The sequence below is a fragment of the Pristiophorus japonicus genome, chromosome 5 (assembly GCF_044704955.1).
Source record: "Pristiophorus japonicus isolate sPriJap1 chromosome 5, sPriJap1.hap1, whole genome shotgun sequence".
Classification (NCBI taxonomy): Eukaryota; Metazoa; Chordata; class Chondrichthyes; family Pristiophoridae; genus Pristiophorus; species Pristiophorus japonicus.
Genome location: NC_091981.1, coordinates 263,631,260 through 263,649,856, shown reverse-complemented (window position 1 = coordinate 263,649,856; position 18,597 = coordinate 263,631,260). Strand labels below are relative to the sequence as shown.

The following is an 18,597-nucleotide window of genomic DNA, read 5'->3' as shown; positions in this document are numbered from 1 at the left end:
ATTACTGATACTAACTATTCTGGTCAAAGATCGCCCGAAGTGGAGGAAGAGCCTCCAGGAGGGCGCTGAGCACCCCGAGTCTCGTCACCGAGAGCATCCAGAAAACAAGCGCAGACAGAGGAAGGAGCGTGCGGCAAACCAGACTCCCCACCCACCCTTTCCTTCAACGACTGTCTGTCCCACCTGTGACAGAGACTGTAATTCCCGTATTGGACTGTACATTCACCTGAGAACTCACTTTTAAAGTGGAAGCAATTCTTCCTCGATTTCAAGACACTGCCAATGATGATGATGATGATGATGGTGTGCGTGTGTGCATGAGATGTGTGGATGTTTAAGTCTGTGGGTGGGTGAGAATCATTAGACAGTACTCCACGTGTGACTATTACTTGTGGGCCAGCTCTCAAAATTCAGAATGAGAATTTCAAATGGATGCTCAAAATGGCAACCTACCTTGTGAAGCGGACTCCTCTTACCCAGGGGAGAGTTGTCCCTGGGGTAATACTGGTGCAGTAAAAATGCTCAGTGTTATTGTACCTGCATTTGTTGCTCGCTTACTAATTCCTCTTCCTCATTTTAATAATGTAGTGTGACTGGCAGCCTCGAAGGAACACCAATCCTTACCCCTTTGTGAGACACATTGTCAAAATCAACAGTAACGACGCCGGCCGAAAAAACAAAAAAAAGCAACCACTGGAGCCTACCTTGTAAAACCTATTTATGTTTGAAGCAAAATGCATGAGAGGGATGATGAAGCTGTTCCCTTTAAGAGGCCTGTTTCAGCAGGTGAGTTCCCAGTTGTGACCACTACTTGTGATCCAGGACTAAGTTGCCAACTCTGATGGGACATGTACCCAGAGGTGTTGGCACAGGACCTCCAGCCTCCAAGCACCCCGCCCAGTCAAACAGCAGTTTTCCCCCATCTCCTATATTTATATAGAATCATAGAATGGTTACAGCACAGCAGGAGACCATAGGGCCTGTCGAGCCCGTGCCGGCTCTCTGCAAGAACACTTCAGCTAGACCCACTCCCCCGCCCTTTCCCCGTAGCCCTGCAATTTGTTTTCCTTCAGGTACTTACCTAATTCAATTTTGAAGGTCACAGTTGAATCTGCCTCCAACATCCCTTCCTCAGTGAATTCCAGATCCTAACCACTCGCTGCTTAAAAATGTTTTTCCTCATGTGAAGGATAAGGGGTTAGCCATTTAGGACCGAGATGTGGAGAAACTTCTTTACTCAGAGAATTGTGAACCTGTGGAATTCTCTACCACAGAAAGTTGTTGAGGCCAATTTGTTAGATATATTCAAAAGGGAGTTAGATGTGGCCCTTACGGCAAAAGGGATCAAGAGATATGGAGAAAAAGCAGGAATGGGGTACTGAAGTTACATGATCAGCCATGATCATATTGAATGGTGGTGCAGGCTCGAAGGGATGAAAGGCCTACGCCTGCACCGACTTTCTATGTTTCTATGTTTCTATAAACAGAGTTGGGTCACAGATCAGCCATGATCTGAATAAATGTGGAACAGGCTCGAGGGCGGTAAATGGTTGACTTCTATTCCTATGATAATTATGAAATGCTCGGGGTCGAAATTCAGTTTCTACCACCACCTGTTACTGCGCGCGGGAGGTAGCTAACGTACGGCAAATGCCGACCTTCGATGGTAAGCGGCGTCCACACCTGCGCAGAAATTCAGTTGGTTCTTTGGCAGAGGTGCCAATAGATAACGCTGCGCCGGTTAACGCCACCAGTGTGGTGATGTCATCCTGCACCTAACGCTCGGCGGTAAAATCACCTCCTCACAAACGGTGGTACCGAATTTCGACCCCGAGTGTTTTATGATACTGCATGAAAGTGGAGTTGAGATTCACGATTTAAAAGCAACGCCCGAACAGGGACTTGAACCCTGGGCCCTCAGATTAAAAGTCTGATGCTCTACCGACTGAGCTATCCGGGCTCTGCTCTAATTTTGCCCATCGCAGAATTAAATCCCAGTCTCCTGTATGATAGGCAGGAAATTGATCACTGTACTAACGAGGAACTTGGCTATGTTACACTCGGAAGTCACGCTGACAAAATTGACTTTTATGACAATACATTAATTATATGGTCACCATTACTGATACTAACTATTCTGGTCAAAGATCGCCCAAAGTGGAGGAAGAGCCTCCAGGAGGGCGCTGAGCACCCCGAGTCTCGTCACCTAGAGCATCCAGAAAACAAGCGCAGACAGAGGAAGGAGCGTGCGGCAAACCAGACTCCCCACCCACCCTTTCCTTCAACGACTGTCTGTCCCACCTGTGACAGAGACTGTCATTCCCGTATTGGACTGTACATTCACCTGAGAACTCACTTTTAAAGTGGAAGCAATTCTTCCTCGATTTCAAGGGACTGCCAATGATGATGATGATGATGATGGTGTGCGTGTGTGCATGAGATGTGTGGATGTTTAAGTCTGTGGGTGGGTGAGAATCATTAGACAGTACTCCACGTGTGACTATTACTTGTGGGCCAGCTCTCAAAATTCAGAATGAGAATTTCAAATGGATGCTCAAAATGGCAACCTACCTTGTGAAGCGGACTCCTCTGACCCAGGGGAGAGTTGTCCCTGGGGTAATACTGGTGCAGTAAAAATGCTCAGTGTTATTGTACCTGCATTTGTTGCTCGCTTACTAATTCCTCTTCCTCATTTTAATAATGTAGTGTGACTGGCAGCCTCGAAGGAACACCAATCCTTACCCCTTTGTGAGGCACATTGTCAAAATCAACAGTAACGACGCCGGCCGAAAAAACAAAAAAAAGCAACCACTGGAGCCTACCTTGTAAAACTTATTAATGTTTGAAGCAAAATGCATGAAAGGGATGATGAAGCTGTTCCCTTTAAGAGGCCTGTTTCAGCAGGTGAGTTCCCAGTTGTGACCACTACTTGTGATCCAGGACTAAGGTTGCCAACTCTGATGGGACATGTACCCAGAGGTGTTGGCACAGGACCTCCAGTCTCCAAGCACCCCGCCCAGTCAAACAGCAGTTTTCCCCCATCTCCTATATTTATATAGAATCATAGAATGGTTACAGCACAGCAGGAGACCATACGGCCCGTCGAGCCTGTGCCGGCTCTCTGCAAGAACACTTCAGCTAGTCACACTCCCCCACCCTTTCCCCGTAGCCCTGCAATTTGTTTTCCTTCAGGTACTTACCTAATTCAATTTTGAAGGTCACAGTTGAATCTGCCTCCAACATCCCTTCCTCAGTGAATTCCAGATCCTAACCACTCGCTGCTTAAAAATGTTTTTCCTCATGTGAAGGATAAGGGGTTAGCCATTTAGGACCGAGATGTGGAGAAACTTCTTTACTCAGAGAATTGTGAACCTGTGGAATTCTCTACCACAGAAAGTTGTTGAGGCCAATTTGTTAGATATATTCAAAAGGGAGTTAGATGTGGCCCTTACGGCAAAAGGGATCAAGAGATATGGAGAAAAAGCAGGAATGGGGTACTGAAGTTACATGATCAGCCATGATCATATTGAATGGTGGTGCAGGCTCGAAAGGCTGAAAGGTCTACACCTGCACCTACTTTCTATGTTTCTATGTTTCTATAAACAGAGTTGGGTCACAGATCAGCCATGATCTGAATAAATGGTGGAACAGGCTCGAGGGCGGTAAATGGTTGACTTCTATTCCTATGATAATTATGAAATGCTCGGGGTCGAAATTCAGTTTCTACCACCACCTGTTACTGCGAGCGGGAGGCGGCTAACGTACGGCAAATGCCGACCTTCGATGGTAAGCGGCGTCCACACCTGCGCAGAAATTCAGTTGGTTCTTTGGCAGAGGTGCCAATAGCTAACGCTGCGCCGGTTAACGCCACCAGTGTGGTGATGTCATCCTGCACCGAACGCTCGGCGGTAAAATCACCTCCTCACAAACGGTGGTACCGAATTTCGACCCCGAGTGTTTTATGGTACTGCATGAAAGTGGAGTTGAGATTCACGATTTAAAAGCAACGCCCGAACAGGGACTTGAACCCTGGGCCCTCAGATTAAAAGTCTGATGCTCTACCGACTGAGCTATCCGGGCTCTGCTCAAACTTTGCCCATCGCAGAATTAAATCCCAGTCTCCTGTATGATAGGCAGGAATATTGATCACTGTACTAACGAGGAACTTGGCTATGTTACACTCGGAAGTCACGCTGACAAAATTGACTTTTATGACAATACATTAATTATATGGTCACCATTACTGATACTAACTATTCTGGTCAAAGATCGCCCGAAGTGGAGGAAGAGCCTCCAGGAGGGCGCTGAGCACCCCGAGTCTCGTCACCTAGAGCATCCAGAAAACAAGCGCAGACAGAGGAAGGAGCGTGCGGCAAACCAGACTCCCCACCCACCCTTTCCTTCAACGACTGTCTGTCCCACCTGTGACAGAGACTGTCATTCCCGTATTGGACTGTACATTCACCTGAGAACTCACTTTTAAAGTGGAAGCAATTCTTCCTCGATTTCAAGGGACTGCCAATGATGATGATGATGATGATGGTGTGCGTGTGTGCATGAGATGTGTGGATGTTTAAGTCTGTGGGTGGGTAAGAATCATTAGACAGTACTCCACGTGTGACTATTATTTGTGGGCCAGCTCTCAAAATTCAGAATGAGAATTTCAAATGGATGCTCAAAATGGCAACCTACCTTGTGAAGCGGACTCCTCTTACCCAGGGGAGAGTTGTCCCTGGGGTAATACTGGTGCAGTAAAAATGCTCAGTGTTATTGTACCTGCATTTGTTGCTCGCTTACTAATTCCTCTTCCTCATTTTAATAATGTAGTGTGACCGGCAGCCTCGAAGGAACACCAATCCTTACCCCTTTGTGAGACACATTGTCAAAATCAACAGTAACGACGCCGGCCGAAAAAACAAAAAAAAGCAACCACTGGAGCCTACCTTGTAAAACCTATTAATGTTTGAAGCAAAATGCATGAGAGGGATGATGAAGCTGTTCCCTTTAAGAGGCCTGTTTCAGCAGGTGAGTTCCCAGTTGTGACCACTACTTGTGATCCAGGACTAAGGTTGCCAACTCTGATGGCACAGGACCTCCAGCCTCCAAGCACCCCGCCCAGTCAAACAGCAGTTTTCCCCCATCTCCTATATTTATATAGAATCATAGAATGGTTACAGCACAGCAGGAGACCATACGGCCCGTCGAGCCCGTGCCGGCTCTCTGCAAGAACACTTCAGCTAGTCACACTCCCCCACCCTTTCCCCGTAGCCCTGCAATTTGTTTTCCTTCAGGTACTTACCTAATTCAATTTTGAAGGTCACAGTTGAATCTGCCTCCAACATCCCTTCCTCAGTGAATTCCAGATCCTAACCACTCGCTGCTTAAAAATGTTTTTCCTCATGTGAAGGATAAGGGGTTAGCCATTTAGGACCGAGATGTGGAGAAACTTCTTTACTCAGAGAATTGTGAACCTGTGGAATTCTCTACCACAGAAAGTTGTTGAGGCCAATTTGTTAGATATATTCAAAAGGGAGTTAGATGTGGCCCTTACGGCAAAAGGGATCAAGAGATATGGAGAAAAAGCAGGAATGGGGTACTGAAGTTACATGATCAGCCATGATCATATTGAATGGTGGTGCAGGCTCGAAGGGCTGAAAGGCCTACGCCTGCACCTACTTTCTATGTTTCTATGTTTCTATGTTTCTAGAAACAGAGTTGGGTCACAGATCAGCCGTGATCTGAATAAATGGTGGAACAGGCTCGAGGGCGGTAAATGGTTGACTTCTATTCCTATGATAATTATGAAATGCTCGGGGTCGAAATTCAGTTTCTACCACCACCTGTTACTGCGCGCGGGAGGCGGCTAACGTACGGCAAATGCCGACCTTCGATGGTAAGCGGCGTCCACACCTGCGCAGAAATTCAGTTGGTTCTTTGGCAGAGGTGCCAATAGCTAACGCTGCGCCGGTTAACGCCACCAGTGTGGTGATGTCATCCTGCACCGAACGCTCGGCGGTAAAATCACCTCCTCACAAACGGCGGTCCTGAATTTCGACCCCGAGTGTTTTATGGTACTGCATGAAAGTGGAGTTGAGATTCACGATTTAAAAGCAACGCCCGAACAGGGATTTGAACCCTGGCCCTCAGATTAAAAGTCTGATGCTCTACCGACTGAGCTATCCGGGCTCTGCTCAAACTTTGCCCATCGCAGAATTAAATCCCAGTCTCCTGTATGATAGGCAGGAATATTGATCACTGTACTAACGAGGAACTTGGCTATGTTACACTCGGAAGTCACGCTGACAAAATTGACTTTTATGACAATACATTAATTATATGGTCACCATTACTGATACTAACTATTCTGGTCAAAGATCGCCCGAAGTGGAGGAAGAGCCTCCAGGAGGGCGCTGAGCACCCCGAGTCTCGTCACCTAGAGCATCCAGAAAACAAGCGCAGACAGAGGAAGGAGCGTGCGGCAAACCAGACTCCCCACCCACCCTTTCCTTCAACGACTGTCTGTCCCACCTGTGACAGAGACTGTCATTCCCGTATTGGACTGTACATTCACCTGAGAACTCACTTTTAAAGTGGAAGCAATTCTTCCTCGATTTCAAGGGACTGCCAATGATGATGATGATGATGATGGTGTGCGTGTGTGCATGAGATGTGTGGATGTTTAAGTCTGTGGGTGGGTGAGAATCATTAGACAGTACTCCACGTGTGACTATTACTTGTGGGCCAGCTCTCAAAATTCAGAATGAGAATTTCAAATGGATGCTCAAAATGGCAACCTACCTTGTGAAGCGGACTCCTCTTACCCAGGGGAGAGTTGTCCCTGGGGTAATACTGGTGCAGTAAAAATGCTCAGTGTTATTGTACCTGCATTTGTTGCTCGCTTACTAATTCCTCTTCCTCATTTTAATAATGTAGTGTGACTGGTAGCCTCGAAGGAACACCAATCCTTACCCCTTTGTGAGGCACATTGTCAAAATCAACAGTAACGACGCCGGCCGTAAAAACAAAAAAAAGCAACCACTGGAGCCTACCTTGTAAAACCTATTAATGTTTGAAGCAAAATGCATGAGAGGGATGATGAAGCTGTTCCCTTTAAGAGGCCTGTTTCAGCAGGTGAGTTCCCAGTTGTGACCACTACTTGTGATCCAGGACTAAGGTTGCCAACTCTGATGGGACATGTACCCAGAGGTGTTGGCACAGGACCTCCAGCCTCCAAGCACCCCGCCCAGTCAAACAGCAGTTTTCCCCCATCTCCTATATTTATATAGAATCATAGAATGGTTACAGCACAGCAGGAGACCATACGGCCTGTCGAGCCCGTGCCGGCTCTCTGCAAGAACACTTCAGCTAGACCCACTCCCCCGCCCTTTCCCCGTAGCCCTGCAATTTGTTTTCCTTCAGGTACTTATCTAATTCAATTTTGAAGGTCACAGTTGAATCTGCCTCCAACATCCCTTCCTCAGTGAATTCCAGATCCTAACCACTCGCTGCTTAAAAATGTTTTTCCTCATGTGAAGGATAAGGGGTTAGCCATTTAGGACCGAGATGTGGAGAAACTTCTTTACTCAGAGAATTGTGAACCTGTGGAATTCTCTACCACAGAAAGTTGTTGAGGCCAATTTGTTAGATATATTCAAAGGGAGTTAGATGTGGCCCTTACGGCAAAAGGGATCAAGAGATATGGAGAAAAAGCAGGAATGGGGTACTGAAGTTACATGATCAGCCATGATCATATTGAATGGTGGTGCAGGCTCGAAGGGCTGAAAGGCCTACACCAGCACCTACTTTCTATGTTTCTATGTTTCTATAAACAGAGTTGGGTCACAGATCAGCCATGATCTGAATAAATGGTGGAACAGGCTCGAGGGCGGTAAATGGTTGACTTCTATTCCTATGATAATTATGAAATGCTCGGGGTCGAAATTCAGTTTCTACCACCACCTGTTACTGCGCGCGGGAGGCGGCTAACATACGGCAAATGCCGACCTTCGATGGTAAGCGGCGTCCACACCTGCGCAGAAATTCAGTTGGTTCTTTGGCAGAGGTGCCAATAGCTAACGCTGCGCCGGTTAACGCCACCAGTGTGGTGATGTCATCCTGCACCGAACGCTCGGCGGTAAAATCACCTCCTCACAAACGGTGGTACCGAATTTCGACCCCGAGTGTTTTATGGTACTGCATGAAAGTGGAGTTGAGATTCACGATTTAAAAGCAATGCCCGAACAGGGACTTGAACCCTGGGCCCTCAGATTAAAAGTCTGATGCTCTACCGACTGAGCTATCCGGGCTCTGCTCAAACTTTGCCCATCGCAGAATTAAATCCCAGTCTCCTGTATGATAGGCAGGAATATTGATCACTGTACTTACGAGGAACTTGGCAATGTTACACTCGGAAGTCACGCTGACAAAATTGACTTTTATGACAATACATTAATTATATGGTCACCATTACTGATACTAACTATTCTGGTCAAAGATCGCCCGAAGTGGAGGAAGAGCCTCCAGGAGGGCGCTGAGCACCCCGAGTCTCGTCACCGAGAGCATCCAGAAAACAAGCGCAGACAGCAGAAGGAGCGTGCGGCAAGCCAGACTCCCCACCCACCCTTTCCTTCAACGACTGTCTGTCCCACCTGTGACAGAGACTGTCATTCCCGTATTGGACTGTACATTCACCTGAGAATTCACTTTTAAAGTGGAAGCAATTCTTCCTCGATTTCAAGACACTGCCAATGATGATGATGATGATGATGGTGTGCGTGTGTGCATGAGATGTGTGGATGTTTAAGTCTGTGGGTGGGTGAGAATCATTAGACAGTACTCCACGTGTGACTATTACTTGTGGGCCAGCTCTCAAAATTCAGAATGAGAATTTCAAATGGATGCTCAAAATGGCAACCGACCTTGTGAAGCGGACCCCTCTTACCCAGGGGAGAGTTGTCCCTGGGGTAATACTGGTGCAGTAAAAATGCTCAGTGTTATTGTACCTGCATTTGTTGCTCGCTTACTAATTCCTCTTCCTCATTTTAATAATGTAGTGTGACTGGCAGCCTCGAAGGAACACCAATCCTTACCCCTTTGTGAGACACATTGTCAAAATCAACAGTAACGACGCCGGCCGAAAAAACAAAAAAAAGCAACCACTGGAGCCTACCTTGTAAAACTTATTAATGTTTGAAGCAAAATGCATGAGAGGGATGATGAAGCTGTTCCCTTTAAGAGGCCTGTTTCAGCAGGTGAGTTCTCAGTTGTGACCACTACTTGTGATCCAGGACTAAGGTTGCCAACTCTGATGGGACATGTACCCAGAGGTGTTGGCACAGGACCTCCAGCCTCCAAGCACCCCGCCCAGTCAAACAGCAGTTTTCCCCCATCTCCTATATTTATATAGAATCATAGAATGGTTACAGCACAGCAGGAGACCATACGGCCCGTCGAGCCCGTGCCGGCTCTCTGCAAGAACACTTCAGCTAGTCACACTCCCCCACCCTTTCCCCGTAGCCCTGCAATTTGTTTTCCTTCAGGTACTTATCTAATTCAATTTTGAAGGTCACAGTTGAATCTGCCTCCAACATCCCTTCCTCAGTGAATTCCAGATCCTAACCACTCGCTGCTTAAAAATGTTTTTCCTCATGTGAAGGATAAGGGGTTAGCCATTTAGGACCGAGATGTGGAGAAACTTCTTTACTCAGAGAATTGTGAACCTGTGGAATTCTCTACCACAGAAAGTTGTTGAGGCCAATTTGTTAGATATATTCAAAAGGGAGTTAGATGTGGCCCTTACGGCGAAAGGGATCAAGAGATATGGAGAAAAAGCAGGAATGGGGTACTGAAGTTACATGATCAGCCATGATCATATTGAATGGTGGTGCAGGCTCGAAGGGCTGAAAGGCCTACACCTGCACCTACTTTCTATGTTTCTATGTTTCTATAAACAGAGTTGGGTCACAGATCAGCCATGATCTGAATAAATGGTGGAACAGGCTCGAGGGCGGTAAATGGTTGACTTCTATTCCTATGATAATTATGAAATGCTCGGGGTCGAAATTCAGTTTCTACCACCACCTGTTACTGCGAGCGGGAGGCGGCTAACGTACGGCAAATGCCGACCTTCGATGGTAAGCGGCGCCCACACCTGCGCAGAAATTCAGTTGGTTCTTTGGCAGAGGTGCCAATAGCTAACGCTGCGCCGGTTAACGCCACCAGTGTGGTGATGTCATCCTGCACCTAACGCTCGGCGGTAAAATCACCTCCTCACAAACGGTGGTACCGAATTTCGACCCCGAGTGTTTTATGGTACTGCATGAAAGTGGAGTTGAGAATCACGATTTAAAAGCAACCCCCGAACAGGGACTTGAACCCTGGGCCCTCAGATTAAAAGTCTGATGCTCTACCGACTGAGCTATCCAGGCTCTGCTCAAACTTTGCCCATCGCAGAATTAAATCCCAGTCTTCTGTATGATAGGCAGGAATATTGATCACTGTACTAACGAGGAACTTGGCTATGTTACACTCGGAAGTCACGCTGACAAAATTGACTTTTATGACAATACATTAATTATATGGTCACCATTACTGATACTAACTATTCTGGTCAAAGATCGCCCGAAGTGGAGGAAGAGCCTCCAGGAGGGCGCTGAGCACCCCGAGTCTCGTCACCGAGAGCATCCAGAAAACAAGCGCAGACAGAGGAAGGAGCGTGCGGCAAACCAGACTCCCCACCCACCCTTTCCTTCAACGACTGTCTGTCCCACCTGTGACAGAGACTGTAATTCCCGTATTGGACTGTACATTCACCTGAGAACTCACTTTTAAAGTGGAAGCAATTCTTCCTCGATTTCAAGACACTGCCAGTGATGATGATGATGATGATGGTGTGCGTGTGTGCATGAGATGTGTGGATGTTTAAGTCTGTGGGTGGGTGAGAATCATTAGACAGTACTCCACGTGTGACTATTACTTGTGGGCCAGCTCTCAAAATTCAGAATGAGAATTTCAAATGGATGCTCAAAATGGCAACCTACCTTGTGAGGCGGACTCCTCTTACCCAGGGGAGAGTTGTCCCTGGGGTAATACTGATGCAGTAAAAATGCTCAGTGTTATTGTACCTGCATTTGTTGCTCGCTTACTAATTCCTCTTCCTCATTTTAATAATGTAGTGTGACTGGCAGCCTCGAAGGAACACCAATCCTTACCCCTTTGTGAGACACATTGTCAAAATCAACAGTAACGACGCCGGCCGAAAAAACAAAAAAAAGCAACCACTGGAGCCTACCTTGTAAAACCTATTTATGTTTGAAGCAAAATGCATGAGAGGGATGATGAAGCTGTTCCCTTTAAGAGGCCTGTTTCAGCAGGTGAGTTCCCAGTTGTGACCACTACTTGTGATCCAGGACTAAGGTTGCCATCTCTGATGGGACATGTACCCAGAGGTGTTGGCACAGGACCTCCAGCCTCCAAGCACCCCGCCCAGTCAAACAGCAGTTTTCCCCCATCTCCTATATTTATATAGAATCATAGAATGGTTACAGCACAGCAGGAGACCATACGGCCTGTCGAGCCCGTGCCGGCTCTCTGCAAGAACACTTCAGCTAGACCCACTCCCCCGCCCTTTCCCCGTAGCCCTGCAATTTGTTTTCCTTCAGGTACTTATCTAATTCAATTTTGAAGGTCACAGTTGAATCTGCCTCCAACATCCCTTCCTCAGTGAATTCCAGATCCTAACCACTCGCTGCTTAAAAATGTTTTTCCTCATGTGAAGGATAAGGGGTTAGCCATTTAGGACCGAGATGTGGAGAAACTTCTTTACTCAGAGAATTGTGAACCTGTGGAATTCTCTACCACAGAAAGTTGTTGAGGCCAATTTGTTAGATATATTCAAAAGGGAGTTAGATGTGGCCCTTACGGCAAAAGGGATCAAGAGATATGGAGAAAAAGCAGGAATGGGGTACTGAAGTTACATGATCAGCCATGATCATATTGAATGGTGGTGCAGGCTCGAAGGGCTGAAAGGCCTACACCTGCACCTACTTTCTATGTTTCTATGTTTCTATAAACAGAGTTGGGTCACAGATCAGCCATGATCTGAATAAATGGTGGAACAGGCTCGAGGGCGGTAAATGGTTGACTTCTATTCCTATGATAATTATGAAATGCTCGGGGTCGAAATTCAGTTTCTACCGCCACCTGTTACTGCGAGCGGGAGGCGGCGAACGTACGGCAAATGCCGACCTTCGATGGTAAGCAGCGTCCACACCTGCGCAGAAATTCAGTTGGTTCTTTGGCAGAGGTGCCAAGAGTTAACGCTGCGCCGGTTAACGCCACCAGTGTGGTGATGTCATCCTGCACCTAACGCTCGGCGGTAAAATCACCTCCTCACAAACGGTGGTACCGAATTTCGACCCCGAGTGTTTTATGGTACTGCATGAAAGTGGAGTTGAGATTCACGATTTAAAAGCAACGCCCGAAAAGGGACTTGAACCCTGGGCCCTCAGATTAAAAGTCTGATGCTCTACCGACTGAGCTATCCGGGCTCTGCTCAAACATTGCCCATCGCAGAATTAAATCCCAGTCTTCTGTATGATAGGCAGGAATATTGATCACTGAACTAACGAGGAACTTGGCTATGTTACACTCGGAAGTCACGCTGACAAAATTGACTTTTATGACAATACATTAATTATATGGTCACCATTACTGATACTAACTATTCTGGTCAAAGATCGCCCGAAGTGGAGGAAGAGCCTCCAGGAGGGCGCTGAGCACCCCGAGTCTCGTCACCGAGAGCATCCAGAAAACAAGCGCAGACAGAGGAAGGAGCGTGCGGCAAACCAGACTCCCCACCCACCCTTTCCTTCAACGACTGTCTGTCCCACCTGTGACAGAGACTGTAATTCCCGTATTGGACTGTACATTCACCTGAGAACTCACTTTTAAAGTGGAAGCAATTTTTCCTCGATTTCAAGACACTGCCAATGATGATGATGATGATGATGGTGTGCGTGTGTGCATGAGATGTGTGGATGTTTAAGTCTGTGGGTGGGTGAGAATCATTAGACAGTACTCCACGTGTGACTATTACTTGTGGGCCAGCTCTCAAAATTCAGAATGAGAATTTCAAATGGATGCTCAAAATGGCAACCTACCTTGTGAAGCGGACTCCTCTTACCCAGGGGAGAGTTGTCCCTGGGGTAATACTGGTGCAGTAAAAATGCTCAGTGTTATTGTACCTGCATTTGTTGCTCGCTTACTAATTCCTCTTCCTCATTTTAATAATGTAGTGTGACTGGCAGCCTCGAAGGAACACCAATCCTTACCCCTTTGTGAGACACATTGTCAAAATCAACAGTAACGACGCCGGCCGAAAAAACAAAAAAAAGCAACCACTGGAGCCTACCTTGTAAAACCTATTAATGTTTGAAGCAAAATGCATGAGAGGGATGATGAAGCTGTTCCCTTTAAGAGGCCTGTTTCAGCAGGTGAGTTCCCAGTTGTGACCACTACTTGTGATCCAGGACTAAGGTTGCCAACTCTGATGGGACATGTACCCAGAGGTGTTGGCACAGGACCTCCAGCCTCCAAGCACCCCGCCCAGTCAAACAGCAGTTTTCCCCCATCTCCTATATTTATATAGAATCATAGAATGGTTACAGCACAGCAGGAGACCATACGGCCTGTCGAGCCCGTGCCGGCTCTCTGCAAGAACACTTCAGCTAGACCCACTCCCCCGCCCTTTCCCCGTAGCCCTGCAATTTGTTTTCCTTCAGGTACTTATCTAATTCAATTTTGAAGGTCACAGTTGAATCTGCCTCCAACATCCCTTCCTCAGTGAATTCCAGATCCTAACCACTCGCTGCTTAAAAATGTTTTTTCTCATGTGAAGGATAAGGGGTTAGCCATTTAGGACCGAGATGTGGAGAAACTTCTTTACTCAGAGAATTGTGAACCTGTGGAATTCTCTACCACAGAAAGTTGTTGAGGCCAATTTGTTAGATATATTCAAAAGGGAGTTAGATGTGGCCCTTACGGCAAAAGGGATCAAGAGATATGGAGAAAAAGCAGGAATGGGGTACTGAAGTTACATGATCAGCCATGATCATATTGAATGGTGGTGCAGGCTCGAAGGGCTGAAAGGCCTACGCCTGCACCTACTTTCTATGTTTCTATGTTTCTATAAACAGAGTTGGGTCACAGATCAGCCATGATCTGAATAAATGGTGGAACAGGCTCGAGGGCGGTAAATGGTTGACTTCTATTCCTATGATAATTATGAAATGCTCGGGGTTGAAATTCAGTTTCTACCACCACCTGTTACTGCGAGCGGGAGGCGGCTAACGTACGGCAAATGCCGACCTTCGATGGTAAGCGGCGTCCACACCTGCGCAGAAATTCAGTTGGTTCTTTGGCAGAGGTGCCAATAGCTAACGCTGCGCCGGTTAACGCCACCAGTGTGGTGATGTCATCCTGCACCTAACGCTCGGCGGTAAAATCACCTCCTCACAAACGGCGGTCCTGAATTTCGACCCCGAGTGTTTTATGATACTGCATGAAAGTGGAGTTGAGATTCACGATTTAAAAGCAACGCCCGAACAGGGACTTGAACCCTGGGCCCTCAGATTAAAAGTCTGATGCTCTACCGACTGAGCTATCCGGGCTCTGCTCAAACTTTGCCCATCGCAGAATTAAATCCCAGTCTTCTGTATGATTGGCAGGAATATTGATCACTGTACTAACGAGGAACTTGGCTATGTTACACTCGGAAGTCACGCTGACAAAATTGACTTTTATGACAATACATTAATTATATGGTCACCATTACTGATACTAACTATTCTGGTCAAAGATCGCCCGAAGTGGAGGAAGAGCCTCCAGGAGGGCGCTGAGCACCCCGAGTCTCATCACCGAGAGCATCCAGAAAACAAGCGCAGACAGAGGAAGGAGCGTGCGGCAAACCAGACTCCCCACCCACCCTTTCCTTCAACGACTGTCTGTCCCACCTGTGACAGAGACTGTAATTCCCGTATTGGACTGTACATTCACCTGAGAACTCACTTTTAAAGTGGAAGCAATTCTTCCTCGATTTCAAGACACTGCCAATGATGATGATGATGATGATGGTGTGCGTGTGTGCATGAGATGTGTGGATGTTTAAGTCTGTGGGTGGGTGAGAATCATTAGACAGTACTCCACGTGTGACTATTACTTGTGGGCCAGCTCTCAAAATTCAGAATGAGAATTTCAAATGGATGCTCAAAATGGCAACCTACCTTATGAAGCGGACTCCTCTTACCCAGGGGAGAGTTGTCCCTGGGGTAATACTGGTGCAGTAAAAATGCTCAGTGTTATTGTACCTGCATTTGTTGCTCGCTTACTAATTCCTCTTCCTCATTTTAATAATGTAGTGTGACTGGCAGCCTCGAAGGAACACCAATCCTTACCCCTTTGTGAGACACATTGTCAAAATCAACAGTAACGACGCCGGCCGAAAAAACAAAAAAAAGCAACCACTGGAGCCTACCTTGTAAAACCTATTTATGTTTGAAGCAAAATGCATGAGAGGGATGATGAAGCTGTTCCCTTTAAGAGGCCTGTTTCAGCAGGTGAGTTCCCAGTTGTGACCACTACTTGTGATCCAGGACTAAGGTTGCCAACTCTGATGGGACATGTACCCAGAGGTGTTGGCACAGGACCTCCAGCCTCCAAGCACCCCGCCCAGTCAAACAGCAGTTTTCCCCCATCTCCTATATTTATATAGAATCATAGAATGGTTACAGCACAGCAGGAGACCATACGGCCTGTCGAGCCCATGCCGGCTCTCTGCAAGAACACTTCAGCTAGACCCACTCCCCCGCCCTTTCCCCGTAGCCCTGCAATTTGTTTTCCTTCAGGTACTTATCTAATTCAATTTTGAAGGTCACAGTTGAATCTGCCTCCAACATCCCTTCCTCAGTGAATTCCAGATCCTAACCACTCGCTGCTTAAAAATGTTTTTTCTCATGTTAAGGATAAGGGGTTAGCCATTTAGGACCGAGATGTGGAGAAACTTCTTTACTCAGAGAATTGTGAACCTGTGGAATTCTCTACCACAGAAAGTTGTTGAGGCCAATTTGTTAGATATATTCAAAAGGGAGTTAGATGTGGCCCTTACGGCAAAAGGGATCAAGAGATATGGAGAAAAAGCAGGAATGGGGTACTGAAGTTACATGATCAGCCATGATCATATTGAATGGTGGTGCAGGCTCGAAGGGCTGAAAGGCCTACGCCTGCACCTACTTTCTATGTTTCTATGTTTCTATAAACAGAGTTGGGTCACAGATCAGCCGTGATCTGAATAAATGGTGGAACAGGCTCGAGGGCGGTAAATGGTTGACTTCTATTCCTATGATAATTATGAAATGCTCGGGGTCGAAATTCAGTTTCTACCACCACCTGTTACTGCGAGCGGGAGGCGGCTAACGTACGGCAAATGCCGACCTTCGATGGTAAGCGGCGTCCACACCTGCGCAGAAATTCAGTTGGTTCTTTGGCAGAGGTGCCAATAGCTAACGCTGCGCCGGTTAACGCCACCAGTGTGGTGATGTCATCCTGCACCTAACGCTCGGCGGTAAAATCACCTCCTCACAAACGGTGGTACCGAATTTCGACCCCGAGTGTTTTATGATACTGCATGAAAGTGGAGTTGAGATTCACGATTTAAAAGCAACGCCCGAACAGGGACTTGAACCCTGGGCCCTCAGATTAAAAGTCTGATGCTCTACCGACTGAGCTATCCGGGCTCTGCTCAAACTTTGCCCATCGCAGAATTAAATCCCAGTCTTCTGTATGATTGGCAGGAATATTGATCACTGTACTAACGAGGAACTTGGCTATGTTACACTCGGAAGTCACGCTGACAAAATTGACTTTTATGACAATACATTAATTATATGGTCACCATTACTGATACTAACTATTCTGGTCAAAGATCGCCCGAAGTGGAGGAAGAGCCTCCAGGAGGGCGCTGAGCACCCCGAGTCTCATCACCGAGAGCATCCAGAAAACAAGCGCAGACAGAGGAAGGAGCGTGCGGCAAACCAGACTCCCCACCCACCCTTTCCTTCAACGACTGTCTGTCCCACCTGTGACAGAGACTGTAATTCCCGTATTGGACTGTACATTCACCTGAGAACTCACTTTTAAAGTGGAAGCAATTCTTCCTCGATTTCAAGACACTGCCAGTGATGATGATGATGATGATGGTGTGCGTGTGTGCATGAGATGTGTGGATGTTTAAGTCTGTGGGTGGGTGAGAATCATTAGACAGTACTCCACGTGTGACTATTACTTGTGGGCCAGCTCTCAAAATTCAGAATGAGAATTTCAAATGGATGCTCAAAATGGCAACCTACCTTGTGAGGCGGACTCCTCTTACCCAGGGGAGAGTTGTCCCTGGGGTAATACTGATGCAGTAAAAATGCTCAGTGTTATTGTACCTGCATTTGTTGCTCGCTTACTAATTCCTCTTCCTCATTTTAATAATGTAGTGTGACTGGCAGCCTCGAAGGAACACCAATCCTTACCCCTTTGTGAGACACATTGTCAAAATCAACAGTAACGACGCCGGCCGAAAAAACAAAAAATAGCAACCACTGGAGCCTACCTTGTAAAACCTATTAATGTTTGAAGCAAAATGCATGAGAGGGATGATGAAGCTGTTCCCTTTAAGAGGCCTGTTTCAGCAGGTGAGTTCCCAGTTGTGACCACTACTTGTGATCCAGGACTAAGGTTGCCAACTCTGATGGGACATGTACCCAGAGGTGTTGGCACAGGACCTCCAGCCTCCAAGCACCCCGCCCAGTCAAACAGCAGTTTTCCCCCATCTCCTATATTTATATAGAATCATAGAATGGTTACAGCACAGCAGGAGACCATACGGCCTGTCGAGCCCGTGCCGGCTCTCTGCAAGAACACTTCAGCTAGACCCACTCCCCCGCCCTTTCCCCGTAGCCCTGCAAATTGTTTTCCGTCAGGTACTTATCTAATTCAATTTTGAAGGTCACAGTTGAATCTGCCTCCAACATCCCTTCCTCAGTGAATTCCAGATCCTAACCACTCGCTGCTTAAAAATGTTTTTTCTCATGTGAAGGATAAGGGGTTAGCCATTTAGGACCGAGATGTGGAGAAACTTCTTTACTCAGAGAATTGTGAACCTGTGGAATTCTCTACCACAGAAAGTTGTTGAGGCCAATTTGTTAGATATATTCAAAAGGGAGTTAGATGTGGCCCTTACGGCAAAAGGGATCAAGAGATATGGAGAAAAAGCAGGAATGGGGTACTGAAGTTACATGATCAGCCATGATCATATTGAATGGTGGTGCAGGCTCGAAGGGCTGAAAGGCCTACGCCTGCACCTACTTTCTATGTTTCTATGTTTCTATAAACAGAGTTGGGTCACAGATCAGCCATGATCTGAATAAATGGTGGAACAGGCTCGAGGGCGGTAAATGGTTGACTTCTATTCCTATGATAATTATGAAATGCTCGGGGTCGAAATTCAGTTTCTACCACCACCTGTTACTGCGAGCGGGAGGCGGCTAACGTACG

At 46.9% G+C, this 18,597-nt stretch overlaps 8 non-coding genes across 8 annotated transcripts; all 8 read right to left on the bottom strand.

Annotated features, from left to right (window-relative positions):
- Positions 1 to 1,887: 1,887 nt before the first annotated feature.
- trnak-uuu (transfer RNA lysine (anticodon UUU)) lies at positions 1,888 to 1,960 on the bottom strand. The gene has a single exon. It is a non-coding gene; the product is annotated as a tRNA-Lys (tRNA).
- A 2,047-nt stretch (positions 1,961 to 4,007) lies between these two features.
- Positions 4,008 to 4,080, bottom strand: trnak-uuu (transfer RNA lysine (anticodon UUU)). The gene has a single exon. It is a non-coding gene; the product is annotated as a tRNA-Lys (tRNA).
- Positions 4,081 to 6,114: 2,034 nt separating this feature from the next.
- trnak-uuu (transfer RNA lysine (anticodon UUU)) lies at positions 6,115 to 6,186 on the bottom strand. The gene has a single exon. It is a non-coding gene; the product is annotated as a tRNA-Lys (tRNA).
- Positions 6,187 to 8,233: 2,047 nt separating this feature from the next.
- Positions 8,234 to 8,306, bottom strand: trnak-uuu (transfer RNA lysine (anticodon UUU)). The gene has a single exon. It is a non-coding gene; the product is annotated as a tRNA-Lys (tRNA).
- A 2,048-nt stretch (positions 8,307 to 10,354) lies between these two features.
- On the bottom strand, positions 10,355 to 10,427 carry trnak-uuu (transfer RNA lysine (anticodon UUU)). Its single transcript has one exon. It is a non-coding gene; the product is annotated as a tRNA-Lys (tRNA).
- Positions 10,428 to 12,475: 2,048 nt separating this feature from the next.
- trnak-uuu (transfer RNA lysine (anticodon UUU)) lies at positions 12,476 to 12,548 on the bottom strand. Its single transcript has one exon. It is a non-coding gene; the product is annotated as a tRNA-Lys (tRNA).
- Positions 12,549 to 14,596: 2,048 nt separating this feature from the next.
- On the bottom strand, positions 14,597 to 14,669 carry trnak-uuu (transfer RNA lysine (anticodon UUU)). The gene has a single exon. It is a non-coding gene; the product is annotated as a tRNA-Lys (tRNA).
- Positions 14,670 to 16,717: 2,048 nt separating this feature from the next.
- On the bottom strand, positions 16,718 to 16,790 carry trnak-uuu (transfer RNA lysine (anticodon UUU)). Its single transcript has one exon. It is a non-coding gene; the product is annotated as a tRNA-Lys (tRNA).
- Positions 16,791 to 18,597: the final 1,807 nt, after the last annotated feature.